The sequence below is a fragment of the Anser brachyrhynchus genome (assembly GCF_964034855.1).
Source record: "Anser brachyrhynchus genome assembly, chromosome: 1".
Classification (NCBI taxonomy): domain Eukaryota; kingdom Metazoa; phylum Chordata; class Aves; order Anseriformes; family Anatidae; genus Anser; species Anser brachyrhynchus.
In genome coordinates, this window is record NC_137694.1 from 175,611,143 (window position 1) to 175,626,446 (window position 15,304).

General features: G+C 37.4%; 1 long non-coding RNA gene across 8 annotated transcripts in view; it reads right to left on the bottom strand.

The window, feature by feature from the left end:
• Positions 1–605: 605 nt before the first annotated feature.
• The window catches only part of LOC308188223, a 52,235-nt gene continuing 37,536 nt past the window's right edge, over positions 606–15,304 (bottom strand). For 4 of the 8 annotated variants that reach the window (XR_013945267.1, XR_013945268.1, XR_013945270.1 and 1 more), the window contains 3 exons: positions 14,612–14,652; positions 11,178–11,308; positions 606–4,294 (listed from right to left, as the gene is read on the bottom strand). This is a non-coding gene — a long non-coding RNA (uncharacterized lncRNA). The remainder of the gene's footprint in view (positions 4,295–11,177; positions 11,309–14,611; positions 14,653–15,304) is intronic. The other 4 variants (XR_013945266.1, XR_013945269.1, XR_013945271.1 and 1 more) reach the window with 2 other exon arrangements.

The window sequence follows — 15,304 nt, forward strand, 5'->3', positions numbered from 1 at the left end:
ATGTTAAATAATCTCTAGTTGAAGACAAAGCTGACTGACAAAGGTCAGTAGGCTGAGGGTAGGCAAGAGGTTGGGAGGGGACATAGCCAGTACAGGGGAGCCCAAAATGACCAAAGGGATGTTCCATACCATATAACATCATGCTCAGCAATAAAAGCTGAAGGAAAAGAGGAAGGAGCAGGGGAGGGGATGCAAATTCATGGCTAAGGCATTTGTCTTCCAAATAAACCACTATGCACACTAAGGACCTGGTTCCCAGGAAGTGGCTGGACACCTGCTGATGGGAAGTAGAGAATAAAAAGGCTGCCTGCTGATGGGAAGTAGAGAATATTTTTTTTTCCTTTGCTTAGCTTCCATGCATGGCCTTTGCTTTTCTTTTTATTCCAACCTACAAGCTTGTCCATCTTACTTACTCCCTCTGTCCAGTTGAGGAGGAAAAGTAGAGACTGACTGGGTGAGGGGTCTGGAAGCCAGCTGAGGTCATCTTACCACAATACCATAGGAACAAGATTTATCCAATGGATAAATCTTTCCAGACAGTGAAAGATATTCTACACAAAGATTAGACAAAATCTGTGTAATACTTAATCTTTAGTCACTTTTGACCATATATATATATACGCATATATATATTGTTTATATATCTTGTTTATATATATATCTTGTTTATATATATAAACAAGATAGTTTCTTTGACACTGTGATGGAAAAGAAGCCTGTTTCAGAAGATAGAAAGAGAATGAGAATTGACAGGTCTTTTACAAAGAAACTGTCGTGGTTTTACTTGGGTGGGCGGCCGAGCTCCACCACAACCGCTCTCTCACTCCCCCTCCTCAAAGAGGAACGAGGAGAAAATATGATGAAAAGGGCTCAAGGGTTGAGATAAGGACAAGGAGATTGCACAGTAATTATCATGACGGGCAAAACACATTCAGCATAGGGAGACAGTAAGATTTATTACTTATTACTAACAAGCTAGAGAAGTGAGAAACAGAGGAAAGAAACCAAAAGCACCTTCCCCCCCATCCACACTCTTCCACCTCCTCCCCCCGAGCGGCGCAGGGGAACGGGGGAATGGGGGTTATGGTCAGTCTATAGTGCTTCTTCACTGCCGCTCCTTCTCAATCACACTCGTCCCCTGTGCTGTGAGGTCCCTCCCATGGGATGCAGTCCTTGCTGAACTGATCCGGCGTGGGCTGCCCACAGGCAGCAGCTCTTCAAGAACTGCTCCAGATATGGGTCCGTACCATGGGGTCCATCCCTCAGGAGCAAACTGCTCCAACCTGGATCCCCCACGGGCAGCAGCTCCTGCCAGGTCACCTGCTCCTGCATGGTCTCCTCTCCACGGGCTACAGGTCCGGCCCGGAATCTGCTCCGGCAGGGGTCTTCCACAGGCCGCAGTCTCCATCAGTGCAGGTCCACCTGCTCCAGCATGGTCTCCTCCACGGGCTGCAGCGTGGAACCCTGCTCCACCGTGGTACTCCATGGGCTGCAGGGGGACAGCCTGCTTCACCATGGTCCTCACCACAGGCCGCAGGGGACTTCTGCTCCGGCACCCGGAGCACCTCTCCCCCTCCTTCTTCACTGACCTTGGCGCCTGCAAGGCTGTTCCTCACTCCTCTCACTCTCCCAGATGCTGTGTGGTGCAGCATTTTTTTTCCCTGTCTTAAATATGCTCTCACAGAGGCACAAACAACATCGCTTATTGGCTCAGCTCTGGTCAGCAGTGGGGCCCTTACCAAACATGGGGCAGCTTCTAGATCCTTCTCACAGAAGCCACCCCTATGGCCCCCTGCTACAAAAACCTTGCCACGTAAACCCACTACATTCCAACCCTCGCCTCTGTGAAAAGCATATTTAAGAATAATCACAATATTCTCTCACTTTACTGTCATCACAATCTTCATAAACTTGACTTACATCAAAAAAAGAAAAAGAATTCCCTGGACTTATCTTCAGAGAGATTAAACATTTCTGAGCTTCTGGGATATGAAAAGTCACCCAGAAAGCAGAGTCTCAAGAGGCATTTACTATTCACTTTGAAACAACACACCCACTAAAACAGAGCCAATAGCAGCTCAGATAAATCAACAGGTAAGCACTCTTTCCCATACTGCTAGGAAAACGATTCTACCACTGGATATGAAAGGTCCGTAAGAGTTCTCAGATTTTGGTTTTCGTTTCTGCCAACACGATCTGCAATGGCGTAAACTTGGTCCATAAGCCTAGGAAATAACTGCCTCTAAGTTTTCTGATGAATGCTTTCATCATGTTACATGTAAACAAAGCTTCAATTTCAGCCTCAGAAAGAGAAGTGCTGCTCTTTTAGGTGCTTGGAGCCATCAAGAAGGTAGATTAGGTACACCACACAAAAATAATTTTTGAAGGCATCACCAGCTAAGGACAGATGTTAATCACTAGAAAAGCCTATAGCCTAGTTGAAGGCTAAACAAGATAGCCTAAAGAAGAAGCAATGCCAATAAGTCAAAAATTATGCAATGGCCTTACAAAAGGCCTTACCTTTCATGCTTCCATCCTTAATACATCTTTCCAAGTATGTGGCAAGACTTCTGTAAACTGCAAGAGAGTAAGCCCAACAGTCACTGTGTTTAATTTTCTTTATCTGCAGGGCTAAGATGCTCTTGTCCTGCCTTAGCACTATTGGAATAGTTGGACAGAAATCAGTACCCCCTAGGCACATAAACCTTGGATTGCTTCTGGAGATGTTTCCATTAAGTTTTCCATCCGGTATGCTAGAAGGGTCACCCCTATAAATATATTGACATATTGAGCCATATAATTGATTCACTGCAGAACACTGTTATTTGTCAAAGACCCTATTGAGAAAGCTGCTTCAGGCTGTACAACTTTCAAAACAATGACTTTCGTACATTTTCTGCAAATATATGTATTTTTTGCTGCTAGTGATTCATACATACATCAAATAAAATGTCTAAAAGGCTTTTATGTTGACATTGCCAACTTGATTAATCAAGTCTTGTTGATTTTTAGTCCTTCAAGTTTTGCCTTGAAAATATTCATCAAGTTTAATCTTTCAATTATGGATGCTTGCTTTCGAAATGTCACAGCAACAGCAACTTCACACTCTCAACAGCCAGCACTTTAGAACACACTACAACTTTTATTTTGAAACCAGCAAAAATCATAAACTTTATGTATGTCATATTTCTTCTTCACTTTTCTGCTTTTTGAAAGTTCCATTAGGAACTTTATCCCATGATCCAGAAGGAAATAGAGTTAGTAAAGCATTGCCATATCTAGCAACAGTTTCACAGGCTTTATACTGAGGTTGCAGTTTCTTAGGACTGAGGCTTGTCTAACTTGTTTTGATCTATCTGCTGCTTTGTTTTAGTTTGTTTAGCTGTGGCAGATTTTTTCCTAATGAACAGGTGGCTAAACTTAATTTGTTTTGCTTTTGTTAACGTATCTATGGTACAGCCATCATTTTATATAGACAGTAAGAACAACTAGTTATTCTGTACAAAATGACATATTTGTGACACTAGCATAATGATGCAGTGCAAAGGAATATGGGCCTGATATGGCAGCAAGGGTCTTGGACTGGGGACACAAGATAGACAGTAGAGGGATTACAGGCATGGGGTGACAAGAAAATGAGCACAAACTGGCACCAGAAGACTAGAAACAATTCAGCAATGGTCATTTGAAGAAGCACAGGCATGGAGCTAAGCAAAAACAGTTTTAGGAGTAACAAAAAGAAGAAAAACAGATATCTAACTTAAGCAAATCAAATAAACAAACAAACAATAACAAAAAAATATGTAGAAATTTCAGATATAATGTGACCTTGCACACCAAGGAAGAAAAAGCAAAGTGTAGTGATTGTTAGGAAATAGATAAAAATATCCTGAATGGATCCTAGAGTAGGGAAGAAGAAATCGTTGTCATGATCATACTTCTCCCAACAAAGGTTTTGGGATGCTGATAACACATCAGAATAAAATCATTCATCTTAGGATCCAGAAGAACATTGGTAAGGTAACCATAACACCATTTTTGTGGGTTTATTGCACTCACAAAACCACCATGTCTGAGCACTCAGTATGAGACAGACATGGACCAAAAGACAGGACAGTCCAGCAAAGGGACTGGAAAATCTCATATGAGGAAAGGTTGAGAGAGCTGGGACTGTTCTATCTGGGGATAAGAAGACTCAAGGTGGTATTTTTGATATGTATAATTACCTGACAGTGGGATAGCCAGGCCCTTCTCAGTGGTGTCCATTGACAGGACAGGAGGCAATAGGCACAAACTGAAATATAGAAAATTGTACTTAAGCATGAGAAAAATGAGGGCGGGGAAACACCATAACAGAGAAGCACCAATCCTGAAGATATTCAAAACCTAACTGAACATGGCCCTCAGCAACCTGCTGTAGTTCACACCTCCTTTGAGCAGGGTGATTGGACTAGATGATCTTCAGAGACGTTTCCTATAATTCAGTGTGAATCTATGATGCAGTATGTATAAAAGTGTTAACTTTATTGTTATCGTTTTTCCTTCAATATTACTCTCTTTTCTTTTTACTTTTTTTTTTTTTAAGAATTACATCTGAACTTATAATAATTTGTTGTTGAAACTGTTAAGATTTCAAATACACTAACAATAAATTGACGGCTTTGCATATGATTTGTGTTTCTTTTCTCTCTGTACAGAGAAAAAAATACTCAAAAAGTACTGCAAATTGATACCAAACTGCATACATACTGTGGTAATCAGTGTCAAGGCAACGTATTCATACACAATTTCCATTGGATAGTTCATTTTGTCAGGTACGGTATGTATCACTGCTTCACTTCAATAGAATGATTAAATCTTCTTTAAAAAGTGTTACATTTTATTTTGTTGAAGGTCAGCCCAGTCACATGGACAGTTACAGCTCTAATACAATTTGACAAGCTGGTAAAGATGTTTCAGGAAGGTGGATGCCCTTACTCAAAACCAAGAGCAATCATGGTGATTCTCAGGTTACAGCAATAACTGCAGCATGCTTTGTAAGGTTTCTGTTGTACATGCGTAAGCTTCCAGAGTGCTTGTGGGTTTTTTTTTGGTTTTGGGGGATTTGTTTTGTTCGGTTTTATTTTTTGGTTGGCTGGTTGTTTTGTTTTGTTTTGTTTTGTTTTGTTGGTGGTGGTGGTTGGTTGGTTTGTTGTTTTTGTTGTTGTTGTTGATTTTGTTTAATGGTTATGAAACATGTTATTTTCCGATTTATATTTCACTGGTTTTGTTTTGTTGCTGACTTTCTCTACTAGCAGTAATACTACCCTAGTTTGGAAAAAAAGGAAAAAAAAAGAAAACAGAAAAAAAAAGTAAAAAAAAAAAAAGTAGATTATTATGAAGTACTTCTGAGTTGCTCTGATTATGGCCTTTGGCCAAAAGGGTGGATGACACTGAAAGATCCCATAAAATCCTGAGTAAAAGAGTAAACACAGGAGAAAATGAGAATTTGTTAGTCCTACAGAAAGAACTGAGAGACCTCACTGAATAAAAAAAAAATAAAGCAAACATTTCTGAAGCTTCAGAAAGAGAAGCAATTTTGATTTAAACTTTTGCATTCTATGGAATATAAGTCAAAAGTGTCCATCAGATTTCTTACTCAGATTTATTGAGAAAACTAGTGGGTTTTGTAGCACCACAGATATCAGTGGATGGCAATTACAGCTGAAAATCTCATGATAATCTTAAATATGAAGAGCTCTCAAAGATAAGTTCTGGTCAATGGGTGATCTAGCATCAGCCTCAAAGTGATCATCACATAAATAAGAGAGAACATCAATGAGGACAAAGGAAGAGCTGAAAATACTTATATATACTAGAAATAAGCAGTTTGGAATTGTTCCACTACTAAGCTCAACTGAACTGATCGTAATTGTCAGTTTATAATTCAAAGAGTAATGCCACCATTTAGTCAGCCTTTGATTGTGTTGATGACTCCACAAATAGATACGTCTGTAAACAAGGAACATAAAAGTCAGGGAATTACTGATTAGTCTCAGAGCTTTTTCTAATACTTCATGCATGTATTTTGATTACAGTTCACTGTTTCTATTCAGCAGCAATACTGATATGTTGTTTTTTTATTCTCTGTGTACATAGAAATGAACAAAACACATACAAAGAAAGGCATGTAGAGGAAATGTAGTGCTGTGTAATCTAAACTATGACGCTGAACCTAAACTATGGTGCATCAGTCAGCAATAAAATATCAAAAATCTGTCTGCCAAAGGAGGAATTGCAACATTTTGCTGGGGTTAAGTGGGCCAAGACCCATCTCTTTTTAAATGCAATGAGACAAATATAAAATGTGCTGCTTATACTATCATTGAAATAATATCAGCTGCAGTGGAAAATACAGGTATAACATTTGAGACAGAGAAACTAATCTGGTTGTACAATGTTGGAGTGTTGTCGATAAAACTTCTGCAAATAAAATCAACAGTAATGCAGAAGCAATTTCTGACTCTGTCAGTCAGTTTCACCCTGGTAAAGCCAACCAATGTTCAGAATACTTGTTGTGGTTTCTGTCAAAGAAAAGCATTGGGATTCTGAATTAATTCTTGTGTTTAATGAAATATTACATGACTACTGCTACTAGCAGTAACAGGCAAAGACATCAGCTTTGGTTTCTTTCACCATATCCTTTTTGTCAAATTTCATCAAAAGAAGCACAATGTCATTGTTCCCCTTTCCTTCTGTTACAGCTATCATGCTGGTTCTCCATGATGAGGGTCATACTAAGATCAATCAATATCTGTAACTGCTGCTCCTAACAGCAGAAATGGTATATCACATCATCTGTCTTTCTGGTAATTTAAGTGCATCCTTCTTGTGACATTTATACAAGAGATTAAAATATAAGGTAAGAAGAAAAGACTCTTATTAACCTGCAACTTCTACTGGCTTCTCACCATGGGAATTATCCCTAATTCAACTGTCTCACATACAATATAGCAAGTGTAATAAAGCTGTAAGGAAACCAAGAGTCAACAAATATGACAAATGGTGGATCACTTACTGAACAGGGAGTATCCTTAGAGCTGGCCTACTGGGAAGAAATCCAGAGCAGTATCTCTATTCCCCAATTTCTCTGATTTAAACACCTGAATTAAACAACTCCATCCATTTAGAATAACTACTGTTTACATATGCAAATGTCCAGGACTATTCTCTGGCATCTAACTTACTTACACAGAACAGCTCAAATAAAACTATTAAATTTCTACACACTCCAAAATAATGTGGCCTCTGTAAACCACCTATTTCAAATGACTCCTAGTTGTTTGAATGGTGATAACTGGCACATTCAACAGTATAAGCAATAGAGATTGAAACGTACAGGAACATTACCTGGCATTTCTTCACTGATACAGTTAATTATAGTAAGTACTATTGAACTACTTCCGGGAGATAGATACCTAACTGTGTTCATTGACCGTAACACAACAGCCCAAGGCTTAGAGCAGGAGTGTTGGGTCCTAGACTGCATAAAGTTTTGTTGCTATTTCAGAAGAGATAGTTTTCCCTCTTTCTATTGTTTGTAGTTTATAATGCCAGAAAGTTTAAAAATTCTGAGGCTGGGAGAACTTAGCACTAGCCTGCACATTTCACATTCATAAAAAGTCATGAACCCATATATTCCAGGTGTCTAGCTCATATAAATAACACATAAACCCATCAGTTTTGACCCTCTTAAGAGATGTGCAGGGAATAACATCAATTATAAGAAAGATTCCTTGTTTTGCACTTTTATGTGAAGAATCTCAGATCTGTTTAAAGCCAGTGAAAATTGGTTATTGAAACTGAAAAGTTGGTTTCAAATTTCTATTATGATGTAATGACACTGCACTGTAATGCTTGGTGTGTTACAGCTTCTAGGTGTGCACAGTGTGAACCAGAGACTTTCAGACATCTGGGGTGAGTAAATTTGAAATGGATATTTGTACCAGTTCATCTTAAATGCTTGCTCCCCAAGTGCTTTCTGAACGTAAGAACCATTAGGAGACTAATTGCTTTTTCCTCCCTCTCCTAATACCTCCTGTAGATTTATTGAACTCGGTATGTCAAAAAATAGTCCAACTAAAAGACAGTGAAAATGTGAATCTACTAAGCAGAGATTTATACTACCTGATAACAACAAAAATAACAAAACATAGATCCAGGAACTGCCCAGAACTTACACCTATAGAAGTTCTTCCATGGCTAATGTGCCTGATACTTTTCATGTAATGCACTAACTCTTTTTCATCTTGCACCAGAGGTGTCAGCGTTCTCAAAAAGTTGGTAGATCCTTAAAGCCCTGTTTTACCAGCCTACGCTGAAAGCTCATGCCATTGTATTTCCTCAGATGATTAAATGCTGGGTTTGGGGTGTCTGAGAACTATTTATAACTTTAGAGGTATTAAACAAAATTCTTCCCCATGTCAAGTGAGTACAGTAATCACTGAACTCATGAATAAAAGGAGGAGGGACACCTCTCCGACAGACATTGTTTGAACGTGCCTTTGTACAAGCTTTAAAAGGGGTTCAGAGTGGTAAGTCCTATCAGGGGACCAGCTCCTCTGGCAGTCTCAGAAAATGTGCTTAGTTTCTTGGAAATGAGGCAAATGACTTCAATCACAACCATTTCCTCTCTGCTTTCTAGTGGCTAGTTATGATGAGTGAACCCAAGTTGGGTGAAGCAAGTTTCAAATACTTGCGCATCTAATTCCTGAGAACTTTTCAGGCAAGGGTGCAGCATAGGTAAAAATTAGGCTTTGCTGTCGTAAATTCTTCTGGGGATCTTAACTTTCATGTCCTAATCCTGCCTGCAGCTACCACTTTCATTACATCATTCAAGGGACTCTCTGGATGTCAGCAGAACTTGCCCTCAGACAGCCTGGCAAATCATGACTTCGGAGAGAAGCTCCATCCTATGCCTCTTCTCAGGTTTGCAGTAACAAGTTCATAAAAAGTGTTCTCAGAAAAGAAAAAAAAAAGAAAAAGAAAAAAAAAAGATTCTTATTTGATTCTTATTAAGTGATGCTTATTACAGACTACAAACAAAAATGAAAATACTGAATCATTTTTAAAAGACCAGAGACATGATCTGTTTCAGTTTGGGAGCACACTTGAACTAAGCATTTTCAATGAGCAAATTGCAAATTTCTGATTCAGTATTGACTGACATAGGCAGATTTTGTCGCACTTTCCAATATTTCAGTCACAACTGAACTTTACTGAATTTTCTTCTGTATTCAAAATGTTACTGAAAGCCTGTATGAATACAAAAAAAGCACAGCCATTCTCTATCAGATGGCTACTAACACTGTGACAGGTATGTTAAACACAGATAATTTCTTCTAACCCAAGAGATAGAATGTTTTTTTGTATATATATTTGTAGCTACAATGATTACCATGTATAAGAAAGAGGATACAAGGGAATCACAGATTTCTTCCCTTTGGGAACATTTATGATTCATATTACAATAAAAAGGAGTTCCTTTTGCACATGTACAGAAAAAGGCCACTTAGTATGCAAATTCAGTCTGTCCAGCATTAACTTATCTCTGCTACTCAAAAACACTTCAGCTGAAGCCCCCCAGGTACATACTGTGGGAGTGTAGATGTATGACTTTCCTATCACTCATATAAAAATAAGTAATTAATTAAAATGGGAGTGATCATGAACAAGAAACATCAAGTCTATGAACAAATTATTATCCATGTAAACGGCCTTAATATAGCCTTATTTATGCAGAAAGACTTCCTAATTACCATAGCAAATTGAGATTTCTGAGCTGGCACAAACATTCAAAATAAAACAGGATGAATATCAAATTAACATTTAATTGCAGCTGCCAGTTACCGTCCATCATTCCCAAGTCTCTGGACACATAAGCATCCCTTTTTTCTTGCCCAAGCATAAAAGTTCCAAACTTTTACAAAAGACATTTTTTAAGAATGCAAAGGAAGTCATGCTTAGGTTGAAAGGAAAACTTTCTTTGATCCGCTAATTCACAATTCAGGGACTTCCCTGCTATTTGGTCTTGTCTTGTCTTTGGAGTTTTAAGATTTTTAAGTCCTTTTCCACAGGATTGTTATGTTCTTTCACTAAGAATTTCAAACTAGATTTTAACCTTTTGTATTTATTTGTATAATATGATGTATTTGTCAACACTAATTCAAACAACTTTATATTATAATATTTCATTTTGCTGTTTTTTATGTTATTTTGTAGTCATTCTATTTCAGAATTCAGAACTCAGAAATAAAAAAAAATCAAACTCAATCATTTAAAAATTACCACTTCAAAAGCCCAGAATTCAGGTCTCCAAGGAGAAAGACTTAAAGCCACAAGACTTAAAAAGTCAAAAATTTGCTTTCTTTATAATTATCCTTAAGATATCAGTATGGTTATACTTTAGAATTTTCTCTGCAACTATAAGGAATACCAAAAATTCCACAAATTCAGTTTAAACTGAAATCATTTAAACTCCAAAAATTAGGACTTGGTAATAAACCAAACATTATGAAACAATACCTGAAGCAACTCGGGCCATTTCAAAAAATATTAAATTTCATTTCCTTTATTAATCAGCAATTCGTTATTTTAACTCATAGCAAATATTTTATAAATTATTCTTCTAAATTAGTTTTGATTTAATGCATATAAAATATAACAATATGTAAATTGTTTTGATTTAATTAATTATTTGTTATAATTAATAGCATCAGTGGCTGAGATAAAATTCTTGAGTCTAGCAGTTAAAAGGAACTCATGAGACAAAAGCAGAATTTACATATTTATTCCTGGCAGTATCTTGTATGGTTAATATTAATGTTTCCCACGTGAACAAAGTCTTATTTCTTATAGATATCTAGATACAGCTGAACTGCTGAACATTTATCACAGGCCTGTACTTTAGAAGGATTCAAAAACTGCATTTTTCCTCCAGCCTGGTAATGCAGATCAGGTACCCCTGCACCCTCTGGACATAGTGGCCATCACTTCATTTAAAGCAGTGCTAGGAATATGTATGCTGCCTAGAGGACCTTCAACCCCGCTCTCTTTGAGAAGATCTAAATCCATAGCTCTGTTCCACCGAAAGGAAAGCTCAGGCTGTTCTAAGTTAGGGTATCTTCAAAACTTCCTACCTTTTTTCCACGCATAGCTGTTGGTTGATTCCTAGGGGTTCTGCCCAAAATGACCTCATGTTCCCCATGTGGTAGATAAAAGCCCATCTATCTCAGGTGTCTGCTTTCCATAGTAGCTACAAACTGATACCCTGGAAAAAGTAACAACATGAAACATGAAAACATGAAATAATACCTTCTAATTCTTTCCCAGCACCAACTTTTTTTTTTTTTACATTACAAAAGAAATGGATCTAGACCTCTTAAAAAAAAAAAAAAAAGAACAGTGAGCCCCTCTTTCCTATTCCAATATGTACATTTCCATGCTGCAATGCAATGCAAAATGATTGAATAATGGAAGCAAGCAGCAATTATTCCTCTCATTAAGTGAGTAGTTTCAAGTACATTAATAATTACTCATCCATTTCATATTGTACCTACAGAAGGTAAATTATGAGAAAGGTAAATTACTAGAATGCTTCCTCTATAATCAAGATTAATATTACTTGTTGACAGTGCTTATTACTATCAAAACTACCTTCATTGAACAACTACAACACTAGTGACAAATTATATTTATACTGCTATTGATCACATTTATTATTAACCATGAAAACAGTAATTTTATTACTCTTAATCACAACTATTGCTATGCATTTACATGGTGCTTTGCAAACATGCTTAAATATATTGGACAAGATTTTTGCTTCCCATAAATCCAGTAATATTCAACATAATCTGTCCACTGTCTACTGCAAAGAACTCACTTTCAGATTAAGCTAGACAAAGAATAAACACAGAATGATAATTCGGGAAAAAACTGATCAGAGGATTTAGTTGAGAAAACTGAAATGTCAGGAGAAGTCCTGAAAAAAATGTGAGATTTAGTAGTATTCAAAAAAAAAAAAAGGGGGGGTTTAGGTATGCTTAAGGGTATGTTTAATTATCTTTTTTTTTTTTTTTAGCACTGTATGTAGAAATGAAGAATCAAAAATAATAAATGATAGTATTAGATCACTTTACACTGCCAGGAGAAAGACCATCATTGCCAAGATTTTTTTTATCTGTATAAATATAATTCAAGAAAAACAATAGCTTTAAGTGTCTCCAGAACAGTAAAGTGTCTCAAACAGTAAAAAAAAAAAAAGAGTAGGTCAGAGGAAAAAAAAAAAAAAACCTGTAATTGACATCTATATAGCATATTAACGCTGGAGAAAAAAAAAAAAAAAGGCCTAGAAAGTATGAGCTTGATCCAATCAACGTCTGTGGCACAGATGAAAGCATGGTTGTATCCACAGCTAAATCATGTATGTCAACAACCATTTAATATGTGCTGAATAGCATGAACTAGATTATGGGCCTTGGAAACAAATGGTTAAGCATTTATGCTTTGTGTAAGGAGATACTTGAATGAAGGAAACGGCACATAGAGACACACAAAATCCTGCAAGCGCAATAACCAACTACACACAGTAGAATATTTCAAAAAATATGAACACAAACTTAGAAATTTTAGAAGCCAAACACTCATTTCAGAAGGTACTCTGAAGGCTCCTTAAGCTATAAGCTTTTATCTATTTCTAAGGTCACACAGCCCTGACACTGTAAAGATCAATAAATTTTGACTGGGTTATAAATTCACAAAGGTTGTGTACTTATGAGCCATAAGTAGTTTTTCTATGAGGAGTTAGCATGAGCCCCTGCAACTTCTGAACCAGAAGCTTAATGGAAATAAAAATAAATGTGCTACCAGCCCAAGTTTTTGTGCATTTTTTTTTCCTCTCATTGATATGTATTTATTGTAAAAAACTCTTGAAGGTCTCCAGCTAAGAACTAATTCCATTCCCCCTCTGTCCCTTGTCATAATCACTAGCCTATATCTACACTACTCAACTTTTTCAACTCACTCAGTGATTTTGCCTAAAATGTGATGGTGTCATTTGAATTCATAGAATCATAGAATCATTGAGGTTGGAAAAGACGTCTAAGATCATCTGGTCCAACCTTTAGCTTAGCACTGCCAAGTCCACAGGTAACCATGTCACTAAGCACAACATCTACATATTTTTTGAAGACCTCCAGGGATACTGACTCAACTACATCCCAATGACTCAACTACAGTAAGTCGTCATTTACCAAACTAACAACAGATAAACATATATATCTACATCCTCAGGAACAAAAACATAAAAGACACAATCATTCATCCACCTACTAGGATTAAATCACTATAAACAATAAAATATCCCTGTTATCTTTGGAACCACCACCACAATTTTGCTCTAGGTGTTCAGACACTTAAATCTGTATGTATCGCATGCATCTACTTCTAAGGTGTCTAGGCTTCCGTTATAGATGGTGCAGCTTTAGTCAAAAGAGTCAACAGAGCCTAGAGAGATCTCAGACCTCATGCACATCTGTTCAGCTAAGAGCTGCCTCAGCTCCAACTAACTGTATTAATTAGATCTCTCTTGACTATATGGGATCTTTTATATACAGCTTACATATAGGTATCTGAACTGCAGAGACTTTATATTAAGGAGTCTGAACCATGAACTGAAACCCACCTTTTGCCTTCTCTATCCAGTTTTTTAAACAAGATCAAACTCTGGTTTGTTGGTGCTCTCTGATGTAAAAATGCTATAGTAGGGAAGCCAATCTACATTGAAGCAACAAAGTAGAATAGGATTCGCCCCATAAATTTAAACATAAACAATTTAGATATTAACAAATGAGCTATTCACCCTAAGCTCTCTTGGTAGCGTTACAGCACCATTCAGTTGATCTGTTTTAGACATCCACTTTACGACAAGAAGAACTGTGTCCTGGAAGTATTTATTTCTCTACATTAACAGTAAGAGAGTTTAGGATACCTAGCTCAAATCTGGACACCTATAACAGCAGTCTGTCAATTACAAACATGAAATGGCAGAGCTGTGCTGTAAACATTTGCTCTGTTCTCTGAGAAGCAATGAAATTTTAAAAGCAAGGCTACCTGTGTCTTCTTTTTCAAAACCTACAGATGAGTTAATTGTAGCTTCATTGTCTGATTCACAGTGGAAATTAGCTAATGTGCAGCCCTCTGAGAATTTAAAATGAGATCAAGTCTTTATTTTCCTACTACTGCTTAAGCACAGACCAAACGGAACAGAACTATGAAATATCAAGTATGGCATGGTTAGACATGCTTTGTGTCTTCGGTGATGGCTTTCAGCCATAACCCTTTAGTTCAGTAGCCAAACACTTTGAAGCTAAAACCTATTTTTTAAAGTACTGCAACACAAATATAACTATGGAAAGACAATACTCTCCTGGACAAAAAGTTAGAAAAAAGAGTAAGAAAGATACACCAAACTCCCAGTCAACAAGCCTTACAAAGGCAATTCAACGCCATGAAGTTGCTGAGGAGCCTTACAGAAGCTTACTATAAAGTGCCCTTTTGTGAGAGTTGTTACCTTGACTGCTGTCAGCTCTGGGCATTATATAACTACATGTGCTAGTCCTGGGGAAAAAAAAAAAAAATCACAAGCAAAGCAATATTGCTTCCAAATCTCATAACTACTTTATTTCAGGCAATTGTAGAGAAAAAAGAAAAATGTCTCCTTGAACACTACAGTGCAGATTAAAACACAAGTGTCAGGTAAGCACAGTTTCATCAGGGAAAGACCAGAAAGATATCTTCTGGAAGTCTGGTCATGTACTTGCCTAGAAGAGGGAAAACTGTTGGACACTGACTTCTGCTGTGCCAATCTTACATCAAAGGAAAACTTCACAGCATCCTGACTCTGTTCCTGGGCCAATCCCCAGAAGCGGATCATAGTGAAGCCTGGAGGCAATTCTTGCAACAAGTTGAAAATTATCCCAACAGGCTGCCACCAGCCGAGTACTGCCAGCATGTACAGCATTCTTGTTACTTTTTCTTCTCCATCTTCAGTATGCACCTAATACTGAGTACTGTAGAAAGGAATAGGTTTGTTTAGCAGTGTCTGGGTTGCAGACAGAGCTTTTGTGGTCATGGAAAATGGAGAAAGCATGACAGAAAAACTGCCAAAATTCAAGACATATGGTGGACAGTTATTGCATTAAATAAATATTTAATGTTCTTATTCAAAAGATGCAACAAAATATCTCCCGGTATGCATGTGAAT